Source organism: Oryzias melastigma, linkage group LG7 (assembly GCF_002922805.2).
Source record: "Oryzias melastigma strain HK-1 linkage group LG7, ASM292280v2, whole genome shotgun sequence".
Lineage (NCBI taxonomy): Eukaryota > Metazoa > Chordata > Actinopteri > Beloniformes > Adrianichthyidae > Oryzias > Oryzias melastigma.
The window spans coordinates 26,869,273-26,884,779 of NC_050518.1; the positions used below are offsets into that span (position 1 = coordinate 26,869,273).

Here is a 15,507-nt window from a genome sequence, read left to right on the forward strand (position 1 = left end):
CGGGTCATGGGGCTGCGTTTGAACGAGAGAGAGGCAGAGGAGCGGTTCTTCTTGGAAGAAACATCAGGTAATATTTTTAGTTTATTAATTTACCAACGGAAACACGTGGGAGCGCGTGTGTGCACACAGACACACAACAAAACAGACAGACACGCACACGCGCACAAACAGATCAATGAAGTGGGCCGACTGCGAAGTTGGGGGGCGGGGTCTGTGTCAACAGGGGCAGAGACCATCCCCTTTTAGCAGAAACACGGGGAGATATCCTGGTTATTGACCATGATGGCAAAAAAAGCAGTAGCTCTAGCAGAAGCGCCTGTTGACCGTCGCGGAAAAATTCGTGTCTGGTGTGACCTAGAGAGGGAGCGGACTCCGCGCGCACTCTGCTCCGCGCCGCTTTGCGGCGCTTCCGCGTCCAGTGTGACCCCGCCGTCAGCCTCCAACTTCCCTGTTTGGTTACCCTTTGAATGGTCCAGGTGAATACTCGTTTCTGATTGGGTGCTGAGTGTGAATGCACTCCTAAAAAACTCTGGTCACACAGCCCAAATGTTATATATATCACTGCGCAGGATTCTTCAAAACAAACTTTTTCCATCATCATCTGGACAAAACAAGCGGTAAAAGGTGAATTTTCTCTCTCTTTTGGCACTCTACCGGTCCAGCTCTTCCTCCTTTGCTGGCTCCGCCCTCCCAGCAAGACTCCAGCAGGATCTCGTCACTGATTAGCAACGTGTGCTTCCACTCTGATTGTGTACCAGGAGCCAATATGATAAAGAAGCTCAAGAAGATCTCTTCTGTAAAAAACTCTGAACAGTGTGGGAAAGGAGACTTTTTGGAATACTGAAGAGGCGGCAGGTAAGCCCTGGCTTTCCTCTCCTGACTACTGACAAGCTCTGGAGGGCCTGTTGTTTGTTCTATGGCATTCAGTGACACTTACCTGCTGGCTAAAGCTAATCTAGTTACTTACCTGGTGGTTTTTCTTCAGCTGTTCAAGGTTTTTCACCTGAAGGAAGCTTAATTGAAGCTGATTTAAAGCAAAGGCTGAAGAAAACTGAAGGAAGCTTAAGTAAAGCTGAAAAAGACTAAGACTGAAGAAAACTGAAGTTGAAGTGAAAAGTGAGGTGAAGTGAAGTGAAAACTAAAGCTGAGCTAAAAAAAAAGGCTGAAGGAAAGCAAAATGAAAACAAAAAAAAGGGGGATGTAATCTCAAAGCCAAAGTTAAAGCAAAGTCAAGCACAATGAAGAAAGAAAAAGAGTTTAGAACCACTATTAGCAAAATTGGAATCACTGTTTTGACTGAAAAATAAATGAAATCTTTGAGTGAAATCCTTCTCCATCTCTTTATTCAGAAGTGTCCTGTCCTTTCAGCTGTGGGCATCCACACAGTTAAAAACTGAAACACTTGACACTGATGTGATGCTTTATTTAACCAGCATATATCAGTCCCTTCAGGGTTCTGCAACCGCTTCCCATCTGACTCTTTCCTGGGAGCCTTTCTCTTTTTTATTAACTCTTTTTAGCCGTCTGTCATTTTTCTCTGCAAGACATGCGTGAACGGTCATTCCAGATATGGGAAGCCAAAGGAGACAATAATCGCCTGGAAATGTGCAGTAACAAAAGGTGCATTGGCCATGAACAATGCTGCCGACACCTCAGCCAACAGGACAGGGAGGACAGCGACGTCAGGTTACTCCTTTTTCTGTTTCATTTGTTTCTGTGATTGTTATTCTAAGGGTTTATCTTAATATTTGATTGCATGTGTGGGGAATTGTTTTGTTTTTATGTACAACACTTTAAGCTGTTTCTTTTAACATGAAAGGTGCTATATCAGTTAAATTAATTAGAATTTTGAATGTATTTCTTATGTAAGTGACCATGTTATTAGTGCGATGATGCCAAAGTATGATCAGAAATGAATGCATGCAGTGGAAGCCTGAACCGTCCGACGCACAAAAGAAGACGGTTAGCGTCAATAAATACTAACGACTTTTTAAAAAAAATAAATCTTAATGCATTAACTTTGACACCCATAGAAAAAAGCTTAACTCGCCTTTATCCATCGGTAGCTAGGATAGGCTCCAGCATCCCTGTGTCCCTAAAAGGTATTCATTGAGTTCTGTGGATAGATGGATGATTTTTAAAAATGCAAATTGTTGTTCATGTTCTGTGTTTTAAGCTTTGTTTGAATTGTTTCTTGTTTGGTCAGTTTCAGAGTTTCTATCAGAAAGTTTCCAGCTTGTTTAGTGGTTTTAATAACATCTCTGATGCAGTTCAGGGATTTTTCTTTGCTGCACTGTGAAAGGGAGACGGAGTAAAGATCATTGGTCTACTTTTAGTGAAAATCGGCTGCAAACCTTTTGTGCTCTTAGTATTTTTGTCACTGGGCTAACGTTGGGCTGATGGACCCTCAAGAGCTTTTAGTTTTCAAAACAACAAAATCAAACATTTTATCTTAGAATTTTTAACAAATGTTTATTTCACCCCAATTATAGTCATGTATTCTGCAAAAATAGTTAGTTTCCCCCTAACGTTTGCTGGATCACGTTCTTAGATTACACATGTTACGTACACGGCAGAGGAATACTACCTCAGGTACACGCTGTTGTACAGTTTACTCAAAATGCAAACATATTAAATGGTTTGAGCGACAGTTTATTTAATATTCCAAAAAGGATAAAAAAATGTGGACTTTTAATATGTATTTGTCTTATTATCTATGTAGTTTTACAAATATTCCTCTTCATGATGCCTTCTTCTCTCTGAGAAAAATATTCCCGCTTCCGCCTCATAAAACTGTCATTCTGCTTTCATTCTTCATTCTTGTATTTATTTCTTGTCTGTTTGTCCTAAGATTGGTTCTATAAACTAAAGGATAAAAGTGGATTATTGTGTAAATAGGACACGATCTGATTCTGTAACGTCTTTAAACCTGTTGAAATGCCAAAGAAGTTTGTGTTGTATAATATTTGAAAGGTGCACCGTTTGTGCAGAATGTGTCTGGAGTCATTCAGAAGACCCAATCACTAACCTTTGGGACGTCATCAGTTACGTGACCTTCCCTGCACGAAACGAGCAGCACTTGGAGGAAAGTGCAGAGGTAAGGGACTGTCATGTTTTACATGTGATCGGGTTTACGCTCTGTAGACTGAGGTCTAACCATCTGTAAATGTCACAGAAACAACAGCTGCTCATTTATCTCTGCCTGAAATGAATTCTGCAAAGAAGAGCACAAAAAGGAAACAAACTGCTTTTGCTACTTTGAAAATATTAGGTGAAGAAATCCTGGGATAGAAATCAACCTCTAGCCATATTCTTTAGGCCTGGAAGTATATTAGGAAGTTTTATATACAACAGAATATACAGAAACAAAAAGGCTTAGCAAAGACTGGGCTCAATCTAAGGAACACACTCAAACATGCTGTAAATCACTGAGTGCATCAGAGAGCCAGACCGAGTGTGACATCATCCATAGAAAACTGTTTACTTCCAGCACCAAACAAATCAAGTCAATTTTTTTGTGATACGGACACCGCCATGATGGAGCCAGATGTCATCAATAAGCAGTGATTGGTCCGAGCCAGTCTTAGTCAACGTTTCTTCGACAAGTAAGAAACTTCAGCACTTTAACATTGTGCTGTCCTATAGGCATGTTTACATTAAAAGTGAGACCCCACAAGACAGCGTGCTGAAACTTTTTATTTTTTTATTTTTTATTTTTTTATTTTCACTGGTGTCTGGCTGACATAAAATCCTGTCCACCTTTATCCACCTTTATCATGAGCAGGGTCACACATCAATATAAGGGTGGGGTCATCTGGACCCCATAAGGGAGCACAAGGGTTAAATAGTCTGGGTGAATACTTGAGTCCTAAAGAAGTAGTTTCGGTCATAATGTTCTATATGCTTTATTTAACCTCTATATCTATACACATATAGATATAGAGGTTACAGCCCCGAGTGCTCCAATTACCACGGGCACCACTGTCACCTTCCAAGCTTTCTCCAGTTCCTCTCCGAGTCCCTGGTATTTCTCCAGTTTCTCATGTTCCTTCTTCTTGATGTTACCATGACTTGGTACTGCCACATCCACCACAACGGATTTCCTCTGTTCTTTATCCACCACTACAATGTCTGGTTGGTTCTCCATTACCATCCTGTCGGTCTGGACCTGGAGTCCATCAGGATCTTTGCTCTCTCATTCTCTACCACTTTCTGAGTTTCCAGTCCATATTCTGCACACATGTTCCTGGATCTGTCCCTGGTATCATAGAATACAATTTTTCTAAACTATTTATTTTACTGCTAAAGCAGGATGAAGTTGTTGGAATAAACCATCAGCTGTTATGAAGTAAAAAAGTCAAAACAACACCTTATAAATTATTTCTTCTACACCTTTAGCATTTTTATCACAACTAATGAGTGGTATAAATGTGATAAGATTAAGAAATGATTTTATTATTAACCTTTCATGGTTTTAAATGGATGTGCTGACTGGAATCTAATAGTTTGTGTCTTAAAGAAGCAGCAAATTGAAGCGGACAGATTTCCATTTCATACTTTCAAAGTGATCATATCTGATGCCAATCATGATTACGTAGTGATTTATAGAAGCCTTCACATTAATTAGAGATTGGTCAGGGATATAAAGATGATATGGTGAGTCAGTTTCTTATTTCCAAGCTCAGCTTTTTCCTCGTGACCTCCCGTGTCTTTGTGCTCAATAAGCAAAACATAATAGAATTCAGAGAAAGCACAAATAGTAGAAAATTGAAATTAAAGTCTATAAAAGTACAAAAAACCCAACATTTTCATTTTATGAGATCAACTTTTGCTGTTATTAAATCGTTACACTGCAGTTGAAAGTCTGCTCAGTGCGTGCGCTGCATACTTGAGCCAGACCGCCTGAAAGTCTGAGGCTGACGAGACGTGAACTCACATGTAAGGTGACCTTCCAGAGCACCTGATCTGCAGGTAAATCAATTAACTGTGGCCCAAAAGTTCCTCAATCATTTTCTAAAATCAGTTTTTTTTGGTTTTTGGCATTTTCAGATTCCATTGATTCACCAGCTTGATAGGTCAAATTACAGGTGAGATATTTACGGAAACTAAATCCTGACATGTTTTTTTTTTCTCTCAACAGAAAGAAACATTCATTTGTATTCACTTTGTGCATCACAGTGGAGTTCAGCCTTGAAGGAAGCCCCCCTTCAGCTGAAGGTAAACAGCTGGTCGGTCATCACACCTTATCAGCTCTGACAACTGTTTAGTTCATTTGACCGCACTGCTTTTTCCTTCGCCCCATGTGAGTTCTAGTTAAAATATTGTTAAAATCACATGCAATTACCTGTGAATTAATATAAATTAGGAAACATATTCTCTCTTTAAGGGATAATTAGAGTTGTTGAGGTTTAACAAATATACTTGGTCATTAAATCATAAACCTAAAGCACCAGCAGTAAGTTTTACTAGATTATGTGAACAATTCTGCATGAGGAAAAGCAATCTGACAGGCAGAGCAACCGCAAGGTGACTGACTTGCAGGAAAACATGATACTTTGCTCTTTTTGCAGTTCAAGCAGAAAACAATATCAATAAATGATGAAGGATCTGTTAATAAGTCATGCATTCATTAACAAACATGTTTTACAGGCATTTTTAGGACCACATCTGCATATAAACCAGGAAAACAAAAAACATTTTGTGTTCATTCTATTTAACATTTTTTCATCTGTGGAAATATAACACTGAAGGTCAAAGAACCGGCCAGCACAAACAGACTCACAGATCCAATCAGAAGAACACTGTAGAATGAAGCTCAGAAGTTGGAGATCTCAGTGTATTACCATGGCCAACTTCAAGGTCATGAAACAATCCCATCCTATACGGAGGGTAAACCAGAGGACAGGGATGTGTGCTGGATGAGGTGACGCCAAGACTCGGATCGAGGCATTTTCAACTGCGAAAACGAGTGGAATAAAAGACGTGTGCAGGGTGTGGGATGGTGCTGCTAGTTTTTACTGAGAAAGTTAGAATTTAGAGTTAGATGGAGGGGACGGAATCACAACCACTAAAAGCAGCAGTCAAAAGGCAAAGATGAGGAAGAAGATGAAGATGTCATCACCATCTTAAGCTTTGGTCACATGTACCCATACGGGGGTTGACTGGTTCTGGAGCCACTGGAAATATATTCCCTTTTTTGACATGTGGTTCAGGAGGGTCATCCTGGAACTGAAGATGTACAGACGTCCGCTCACCAATTCAAATACGGCTGTCTGGATGCATTTGGGGTTTCCTAGAGGCAGATGCTCTCACCAGGCCTTTCTTCTGGCTTTCGGGAAGAGGTGCCTTGGACTGGACCACTGGACACCTGGGGGTGGTGGACTGTGTGTGGGTTGTCTGAGCTCCTGGCCCCTCTTTCTCTCTGTGGTGGTCCTGCTCGGGGGACATGTTGGGTTGTCTGGGAGTTTTAAGGGACTTGTTTTCTGGGGGTGGTCCAGGGAACCCTCTGGCTGCCTGTGCCAGTGCTACTCTCACTGGGCTTTGGGCCAGGGGTTGTGGGGTTCACGTCAGCCTTTTTACACTGAGTGACATAATGGAACATTCTAGTAAACACACACTCACCTGAACACACCTGGTTACTCACCTCTGCACAAAAAGGCTGTACACATCTGATTATTGAAATATCTGTTTGTGTGTGTTAGCTTGTCTGTGTACAGATGTTTGTGTGGGTCTGTGGGAATATGTGTGCAGAGAGGTTTTGTGTGTAGATGTGTGTAGTCGAGCAAACAAATGCAGCCCTTCTGTAAGAAGTTTTTACAGCATTAATAACATTTAGTAACTTTTGTAGCATTTTATACTTTTACTTTTTTTTTTTTTTTATAAGACCCACTCATGTTTTCTTGTTCAGAAATATTTTACAAGAATAAAAGCTCAACTTAAAGAAAAAAGTAAGGTTTTATACAAGTATAGACTCTGGGGGTCTTTAGCAAAACCTCTATGGTTAAAGTAAACTTTGTTCTAAAAAACAGGTTTTCAGCCTTTGTCTATTTAATCATCAAAACATTATAGAAACACATTGTTTTCCCTTAAGTCCTGCAAACACTATAAAGTCTGTTGGATGAAAAATATTCAAGTATAACTTTGTCAACATGTTCAGTCAATTAATCAATTAATCTGAGACAATCCAGAAGTCATGTGAAAAGTAAGCAATGTTTTTCCAAAAGAAACATTTGGTCAGATTATTAGAAACATCCCATATGAAGCAGTGTGGTCTACGATCATTTCCAAACCGTCACATTAATTAATTTAAAAACCACAGCTTTGGTCTTGAATTGATATTTGTTGATCATTTAACACAGAAAGGTTTCAGCACAAATGTTTACATCAAAAATGCTGCAGCTTTCATTTCAACTTGACTCCAAATTTCATCTACTCACTCTATATGCAAATAAAAACATTGCATATTTCATAACCATACAAGGCGTTGTGGCCTTATGTGGGTTGTGGTTTTTCACATCACAACAGCTTTTTTCCTTTTGAACCTCCACAAAAGCGTTCACTCCGACCGCGGAAAAGAAAGCTCTTTTCCTCTGAAACTCAAACGAAAACCCAAACAAATTCTCTTTTCTCAGTTGTATTAATAAGACTCATACTTGTACATAAATGTATTTAAAAAAAAATAACGTTCTCAGTTGTGATTTTCATTAGCATAACTGTAGTTGTGGTGTTGATGTTTGCAAGGTGTCAGGTTGTCTTAGGAGCGACACAAGAAGCTTAAGACATTAAACCAAACTTTATGGTTGTTATAAGTTGTTCTAACCACTAAAAATTATTATCATGTTGTTTGTAAGACTAATTTATTAAAGTTTAAAAAAAAAAAACAAACCTGAAAACATAAATACAATTATCGCATTAAAGATGATGAGATTAAACCTGAACTTATTTCCTCAAATTAATGAAAAGTCAAAATCAATGATCTTCACACAATAACTTACTTAAAAACCCCAGTCATCTTGTTGAGGGTTTTACCACAGATGATGCTAAACGTTATGAACATCACTACATCCTCCCAGCATATTAGAGGAATGTGATTAAACCACACTGGAGGGGTGGGGAGTAACACAATGGGGGACCTTAAGAAGGCTGTCTGGGTCTGCAGCACAATTATCGCTCATCCATCTTTAATATCCCATTCATTCTCTCCATCTCTACCAACAGAGGGGTACTCACCTTGCAATTATTATCACAGCCGGGGTCTAAATTGGAGGAATTGGAACTTCTGGCCTTCAAAAATGATGGATGTGGATTTGAATGAAGGGATGGAACATAAAACTTTGCTGTTATTCTTGTCAGCGGGGATTGAAATCGGCACTAAATGCTGAGTTATGACATGAAGGCATCATCTTCAAAGCTCCTCTTTGTTTGTTGGGTAGTTAACAAAAATCATTTATATTTGCTTTGCTGAAACATAATCAAAGATGGAAATCGAGCTGTGTGTCGTTAGGTTAAGTTGTCATGGAAACCTCTTTTTGAAGTCTGTGCCGGAGCTTGACAGTAAAGCAGATAGGTTATACAGAAGACAAAACATGAAACAATTTGATCAAAATTCCTCTTTAGAGAGAATATGTTGATTTTTGAGAAATACATTTTTTAAATGACTTCTGTGGTGGTTTATGGTTAAGTGTTTCAGAGCAGCAGACGTAGCTATTTAGCTAAAAATCAAGACAACAATGTTAATCTGTTTTAAAGACACAATCTGATGATGCAAAATGGATACATGCAGTGTTGCAGGGGAGCTAGGTGACAATCTTTAGCATAAATGATGTAAAATCAATAAAGCGTGAAAAGACCTTGATGGAAGACCATAAATGTGGTTTATGGCTCTTGTTGTTAATGCTGCGATGAGGTCAGGAAGCTTCGGATGGTTTAATCAATCTGACAGGAAGCTCACGCAGCTTCTGTGTTTACTCTCAGGGTTAGAGACATTTCCAGCATGTTTGTCAATCACGTATTTTAAGATTTTCTGAAGATCGAAGCTTTTATTTCACAAGAAAGAAAAGACGGTGAAACAGCTGCCCCTTTAATTTTGACCCAGTTAGAACACCTTTCATTAAATTAAACGAGCCACTCGGCTAAAAGCCTGACAGCATGACTGCTCAAGAGTCATCAAATGAATTAAGAGGCGTACGAAAAGCCGCCGAGCTTCGGTTACTCAGCGCTGAATGCATCTCAGAGTAATTTGGCAAGATCAAAAACAGAAGACTTGTGTGTGCAGGAGAAGGGTTGTAGCTGCTGCATGCATGTTGTCAGGATGTTTGCTCAGGTGATATCTGCAGAGATTATTTAGAAGCGCCGGTCCATCACAGAACCTCGCATGTTAAGCCGAACATCAGGGGAGCAGGATTAGTCACTCAAGCTGCACGTGACAATCCCACATTTAATTACCACTAAAAATGACTTTCTCTTTAAGCAGAGTTATGCAAAGGTGTTGCAGAAAAGCTTATTTAAAAAGATAAATAAGTAGAGAAATCAAACAGATGATGATGTGTCGTTTCCATTTATGTCACATTTAAATAAAATCATCACCATCATACCTGATTTTTTTTTTTTTTGTATGCTTTTCCTGTTTCAATTGACAATGCATCATGTAGATGATAAAGTGCTTTTGACAGTGTTGCTTAGCAACAGGGGAGTCTTTCCATTGACAAACTCAAACCTTGGGACACAAGTGGCAAAGCCACCATGTTTGGAGAACACGGAGGTCAAGATCGAGTTCAGTCGCAGAGCAAAGACTGACCTAAGTACTTCACCGCAAATAAAAACACAAATGCATCAGTTAAAAGCAACAAGACACTGGAAGAAATGGTGGAATAAATGGTGGAATAAATGATGGAGAAATCGACTACAACATCCAGACAACTTGTGGCTCAGTCACAACCATCCTTATGGGTGTATACGGGCTATTTGCAGGTGAAAAATGATCAAACCTGTACGGGATACGAAGACGGTCCACACAAAATTTCAAGGTGGTCGACCGCTCAGTGGACCCGTAAAGCTGTTGCTGCATATATTTTCTACAGGTATGCTGCGGGCGACGGCTCTTATTGAACCTTTGTGCCCGTGGTCTCCAAGCTTTTCCAGGACCGATTAGAGTTACACAATATTTACACAGACCGGCCCCAGCAGGGCGGAAGCGTCATGTTTAGGAAAATATTTTCAAAATAAAATGCTATTACAAGAAATTTAGTTTTTAAAAAATCTAAAAAATATCAGTGTATATATATGTATATATATTTCAGATAATGAAGATTCAATGAAACAAAGTTAATGATTTGTAGAAGTCATTTATTTTAAAAAGTTCAATTAATGAAACAATACAGGATTTTTTTCCCCCGATAGAATGTCTTAACACTCAATCCAGACTCGAATAGATCCTTTTCATGGTCACGTCAGACAAAATGGCGACAGGGCCAAAAAGGCGAATAGTAACTTCTGGTATTCGGATTTAGAACAGCAAAGCTGACAGCTGAACTCTGTTTGACAAAATTTTACATTCATTATAAAAGGTAATTTTGCCAATTTCAACATAAAAATGTACAATATTTATTTATGAATGTCCTGCTGAACTGTATTTTCATTTCCTGTCTTAGATCGTTCACAAATCTACATACAAATTTGAATAATCTTCAATATTTGAGGTTTTAATGAAAAAATCAATCTTTCATTCGAGCACATAACGTGGAAATAGTCACTTTCATATTTTTGGCAGTTTTCACTTAATTTAATCATGTTTTACCTTTATTTTCCTGCAGATCAGACACAGTTATGAACTGTAATAGTTCAGCCTTGCTGCAGGTAAATTCTCAAATGTCCCACACCTTTCCATAAATCAGTAACTATATTTGATTGAATCTTAATTCTCTGTAAAATGTTTGAACTTTGTGATGACGATTTTTCGTTTATTGTTAAAGTGGAGGCTAACAACCAGACACTAGCTTCAGCTACGTCTGACTTTTATGGTGTGATGGGTAAATAAAGAAAAGGAAAATCATCCAACCATTGTAATACTGGTATTTTTTAAATATTATATAAACGTGAGTCCACAGTGTCTATAACTTTATTATCTACGAGTGTGAAACAGTTGAGTCTGTCGCCGCGAACCAGACAGAGCAGCTTCTGCTAACAATTCTAAAAAATTCCAGATGTGGAGGAAGATTTAGTTTTGTCTGTAAACAGCAGCTTTATTGTTAGTTGGAGTCGAAGGTTCTTCTTCAGTTTACTCACTGATTCTTTTCCCCGAAAAAGCTTTCTAAATATGTTTTATTGCTTGGTTTCTGTTAGCTGTGGACTACTAGCTTAGCGATCCAGGTAGCCGCGTTACAGTAAGTCACGGGATCTTCTCCACGTCCCTCCACAGACCCGGACAGCCCAAAAACCTGCACCACTGCATGTGATTAAGGCATGAATCCAGAGTCACATATGTAGGTGTCAATAAAGTGAATCATGACAATGATTTAAATATAATAAAAATATGTTTTTTGTGTGCAGAACAGCAGCCTCTTTTAACTTTTGTTCTAAAAACACCTTCAAGACTTAATCAGAAAAATCACAGGAAAGGAGCTTTTATAATTTAGTTTCTGGAGGTTTTAAAAGTGATAATTACATAATTAATTAAAAATTCTACCTATTAGCAAAAGTCCTCACATTTTGAGAAGGTAAAGGATGAGAAATGACATGATTTACTTCAATAATATCCTGTACACAGAGCTGCTGACTGCAGCACAAACAGTTGATATGGACGCTCGCCTGGGGTTTGGGAAAGGCTAACTCCACTTGTTTTACATTCTTAGTCAGTTACTTCAGTGAAGTGGCTCGATGTCGGTCCAGAGGGGTTTCTTTTTATGAATAAAAGATCTCCATGAAACAAGTGCAATCCCTCCTCATATATTCTGTGTTTTCAGTACATGGAGCCTGAAAGTGAGGAGGAAATCCAAACACGGCGGGGAAATCCAGCAAAAGCATTTCTCATCTCCTAACCAGGGGTGTCAAACTCACTCACACAGAGGACCAAAATCCCAAACACACCTCAGGCCACGGGCCGAACAGGAATGCCCATTTTTAAAACTTAACTTAATCTTAATTTTTTAACATAATTATGAATAATAAAAAGGCAGGAATATTATTGTACAAAAAATCAACTTAAACCTTAAATAACTTTCAATATTTTACTCTCCATAAAAATATATATTTTCCAAATTATACAAGTTAGAAATAAACACAAGATAACATCGGGTCATTAACAACAATAAAGTAAAATGATCTGGAGGGCCGGATCCGGCCCCCGGGCCTTGACCTTGACACACATGTCCTAATGGGACAGATCTTCAGTGCGTCCGGTCGACAAACGCATTCATGTATGCAGTTCTGTTTTGAGACATCATATTTTATCTCATTCAGACGTTTCTGGAATCCAACCATCACCTTTTGTGTTTTTGATGGCTTGCATTTGCAGCTGGATGTGGTGTTAGACGCCGTTTGCAGTAGATGTGCTCATGACGCTCAGTCTCGTGACAAACGTCCCACATGGTTAAGTTATTCTAGACTCCTTTAATTTATTCATGAGAGAAACCAAATAAATTATATGTTAGGTTGAAGTTCGACTAAACTTTGGCTGCAAGTGGAACAAGTCTCCCCCTTAAGGGGCGCAAAGTAGCAACAGTTATTTAGACGCTATTGGGCAGATTCCCTCTGAGTAAAGATGAGATAAAAGCATAATTTATTTGGTAAAAAGTAAAGTATTAAAACAAATAAGGGAATCTCTACTTGCAATTTAAAAGAAAGAAACTGATAGTAAAAAATATTGCTGCACTGATTAATTCAGCTTGTTCTGTTTATCACCTTCATGCAGTCCAATAAAAAAGAAAAATGACGCAAGACATTCACAACATGCGTTTGGTTCTTCCAGCAAAACATACTGGCCCAGAAATCCGTGCAACTTCAGGTGAGCAGCACTTCTTTTTAGGTCAAACAAACTGCGGGCATTTTGAGCACAGAGGTTTTTGGCTCGCCGTCCTGTGCCAGATGTCCTTTCTGGTGCCATCCTGGCGACACGGGGACATGGACCGTGACATTCCGGATAAAAGCAGTTTTGTCCCCCACGGTGCCACCGGCCGGGATCATTTAGAGCCTGAAAATCATGCCATGATCATACGGCAAGAAAGATATCAAGATGTGAATAATTAATGCGGGACGGTGGAGGTTTGAGGTCATCTCCAACCTTCAGGAAAATGGAACTTTTTCTGGTTTCACTCTTCTAAAATGTGTACTGCTGTGCTTTGTTCAGAATTCAGTTTGTGGACTTTTCATAAAATATTTTTTTGTGGACTTTAAGAAAACATTTTCATTGTGAGGGAGAAAAAAAAGTTTTTTTACTGTTAAGGTAACAAACGCAGATGAAAATGAACCATTGGTGCCAGAGATGGCCATGGTAGCTTTGAGTCAAAAAAGCATAAGTTATGGTGATTTGTGATTTGATTGATTTTTGTCTTTTCTGATCTGCATGGATAGGACGCTAAATGCTCATGTTCAGCTAATAAAGAATTTCACCTTCTTAATTCCAAAGGCATCCTAGCCCTAACAGAATGAACTGAATTTAATGAGTTTGACATGTCTGTCTGCTGAAACATGCTAGCTTAAATCATTTCTAACAAGTGAAATTTGATAAATTTGCATGTTTTTCTGATTTAATTTGGGAAGAAACTTGACAAACCTTAACCCTACATGTGCAAACTCTGACAAATTGTGTTGTTGTCAGATCATTTGTGAAGACTGTGGGCCGTGGTATTAACACTTAAGGGTGTTGTATCCCCGTGAGCATTAATGCCTGAGGCACCCTTAAGGCGTCTGCTGTGGAAGACCACCGAAAAACTAAAGCAGAAAAGAAAAAAGGTGAGCAAATCATCGTGTATGCTAACAATTGCATTTGTAATTTGCCCAACCAGGACTGCTTCATGACAGAAAGCTTTAATTAAAATGGTGGACATACAGTTGATGTCTTATAGTACCGACCTTTACGTTTTTTTATTAGGATTCATTTTAGTTTTCTGGAACTTTTTTGAACATGTAATGCTGTTTTATTATTATATTTTTGTTTTTAAATTGTTTTTGTGATCTTTAAAATGTTTTTGTGTTGAGTGATTTGTTTGAGAGGTTTTCACTTCTGGGCCACCGTAGGCATCTTTTTAAAGCCATATAAACTTCAAAGTGCAGATTATTTTGTATAGAAATAAACATTTATAACACTGAGGACACAAAGGACTTGACTCACTGTCTGAGAAGAACTTCTCCTTGGATGAGATCTCTCCTGTGAAGACCTGCTGCTCTTAAGGTCGCGTCACACAGTCGCCACGTAAAATTTGCACATTTTTCATGAAATTTAGGTCTTTTTTTGGATACTCTCACATATATTCTTAAGGGTTTCTTGTGTTCAACATTTGACGATGTGTGCAGACGTTCGTCCCGGCCGACAGGAATTCAGTTTTAAGCTTTTCAAAATTTTTGAGAGATTGATCATTACCCAACATATGCATATTTTATGTAGTTTACAGGGCTGGGTATCGGTTATAATTTCCAGAAACGATTCGATTCACAAGAGCCTGAATCGATTTGATTCCGATTTTTTACGATTCTTTCGATCCTTCAATTTAATTTAATTTTGAGTTTACACATTTATACACATTTGTTTAGAAATACATTAATAATCTACTATATGTTTTGAATATATTCATATTTCTCTGATCCAGTTCACATACTGTAAATGTATCAGTGAAATACTGAGATTGTTAATATCATCCAGTGTTACATGGATTCTCTAAAGGAGAAGTTCTAACTAAAATGTTCAGATCATTAACATTGTAAACATTGTTCTGCTTCTCCTGGAGGACGCTTCAGTTTGGACACTAGGTGGTGATCACGCTATAGCAGCGCACCTTATTCTAGAAGAAGAAGAAAGTAGCAAAAAAACTGTTTTGGACTACAAATAGTTGCTTTAAAAAATATTTTCCTGAGAGTTTGGATAATTCATGTCTTTGAGTTTATAAAGATGTTCATAATAATAATAATAATAAATTTTATTTATATGGCGCCTTTCCTGACACCCAAGGTCGCCTTACAGATAAAAACAAACATAATAAACAGCTTAAAATGACAGTCATAAAACATATAAAACATATAAATATAATAAAATACAGCAAATTAGGTGGGATAGGCTAATGTGAAGAGGTAGGTTTTGAGTTTTTTTGCAAATTGAGGGAGTGAGTCCAGGTTCCGTAGATCAGAGGGAAGGGAGTTCCAGAGCTGGGGGGCCGAGCGACTGAATGCTCTGTCCCCCATGGTGATGAGGCGAGTAGTGGGTACCATCAGCTGAAGGGAGGAGGAAGACCTGAGGGAACGGGCGGGAGTGGCAACATGGATGAGTTCACAGAGGTATGGAGGGGCGAGGTTGTGGAG

The 15,507-nt window shown here is 38.6% G+C and overlaps 1 long non-coding RNA gene across 2 annotated transcripts; it reads left to right on the forward strand.

The window, feature by feature from the left end:
• The first annotated feature begins 680 nt into the window (after nucleotides 1-680).
• On the forward strand, nucleotides 681-14,442 carry LOC112158722. Of its 2 annotated transcripts, none has more exons than XR_004948236.1 (5): nucleotides 681-855; nucleotides 1,568-1,686; nucleotides 2,991-3,097; nucleotides 5,141-5,217; nucleotides 13,814-14,442. It is a non-coding gene; the product is annotated as an uncharacterized LOC112158722 (long non-coding RNA). The 2 variants fall into 2 exon arrangements; XR_002921351.2 differs by lacking the exon at nucleotides 13,814-14,442 and adding an exon at nucleotides 5,650-7,136.
• Nucleotides 14,443-15,507: the final 1,065 nt, after the last annotated feature.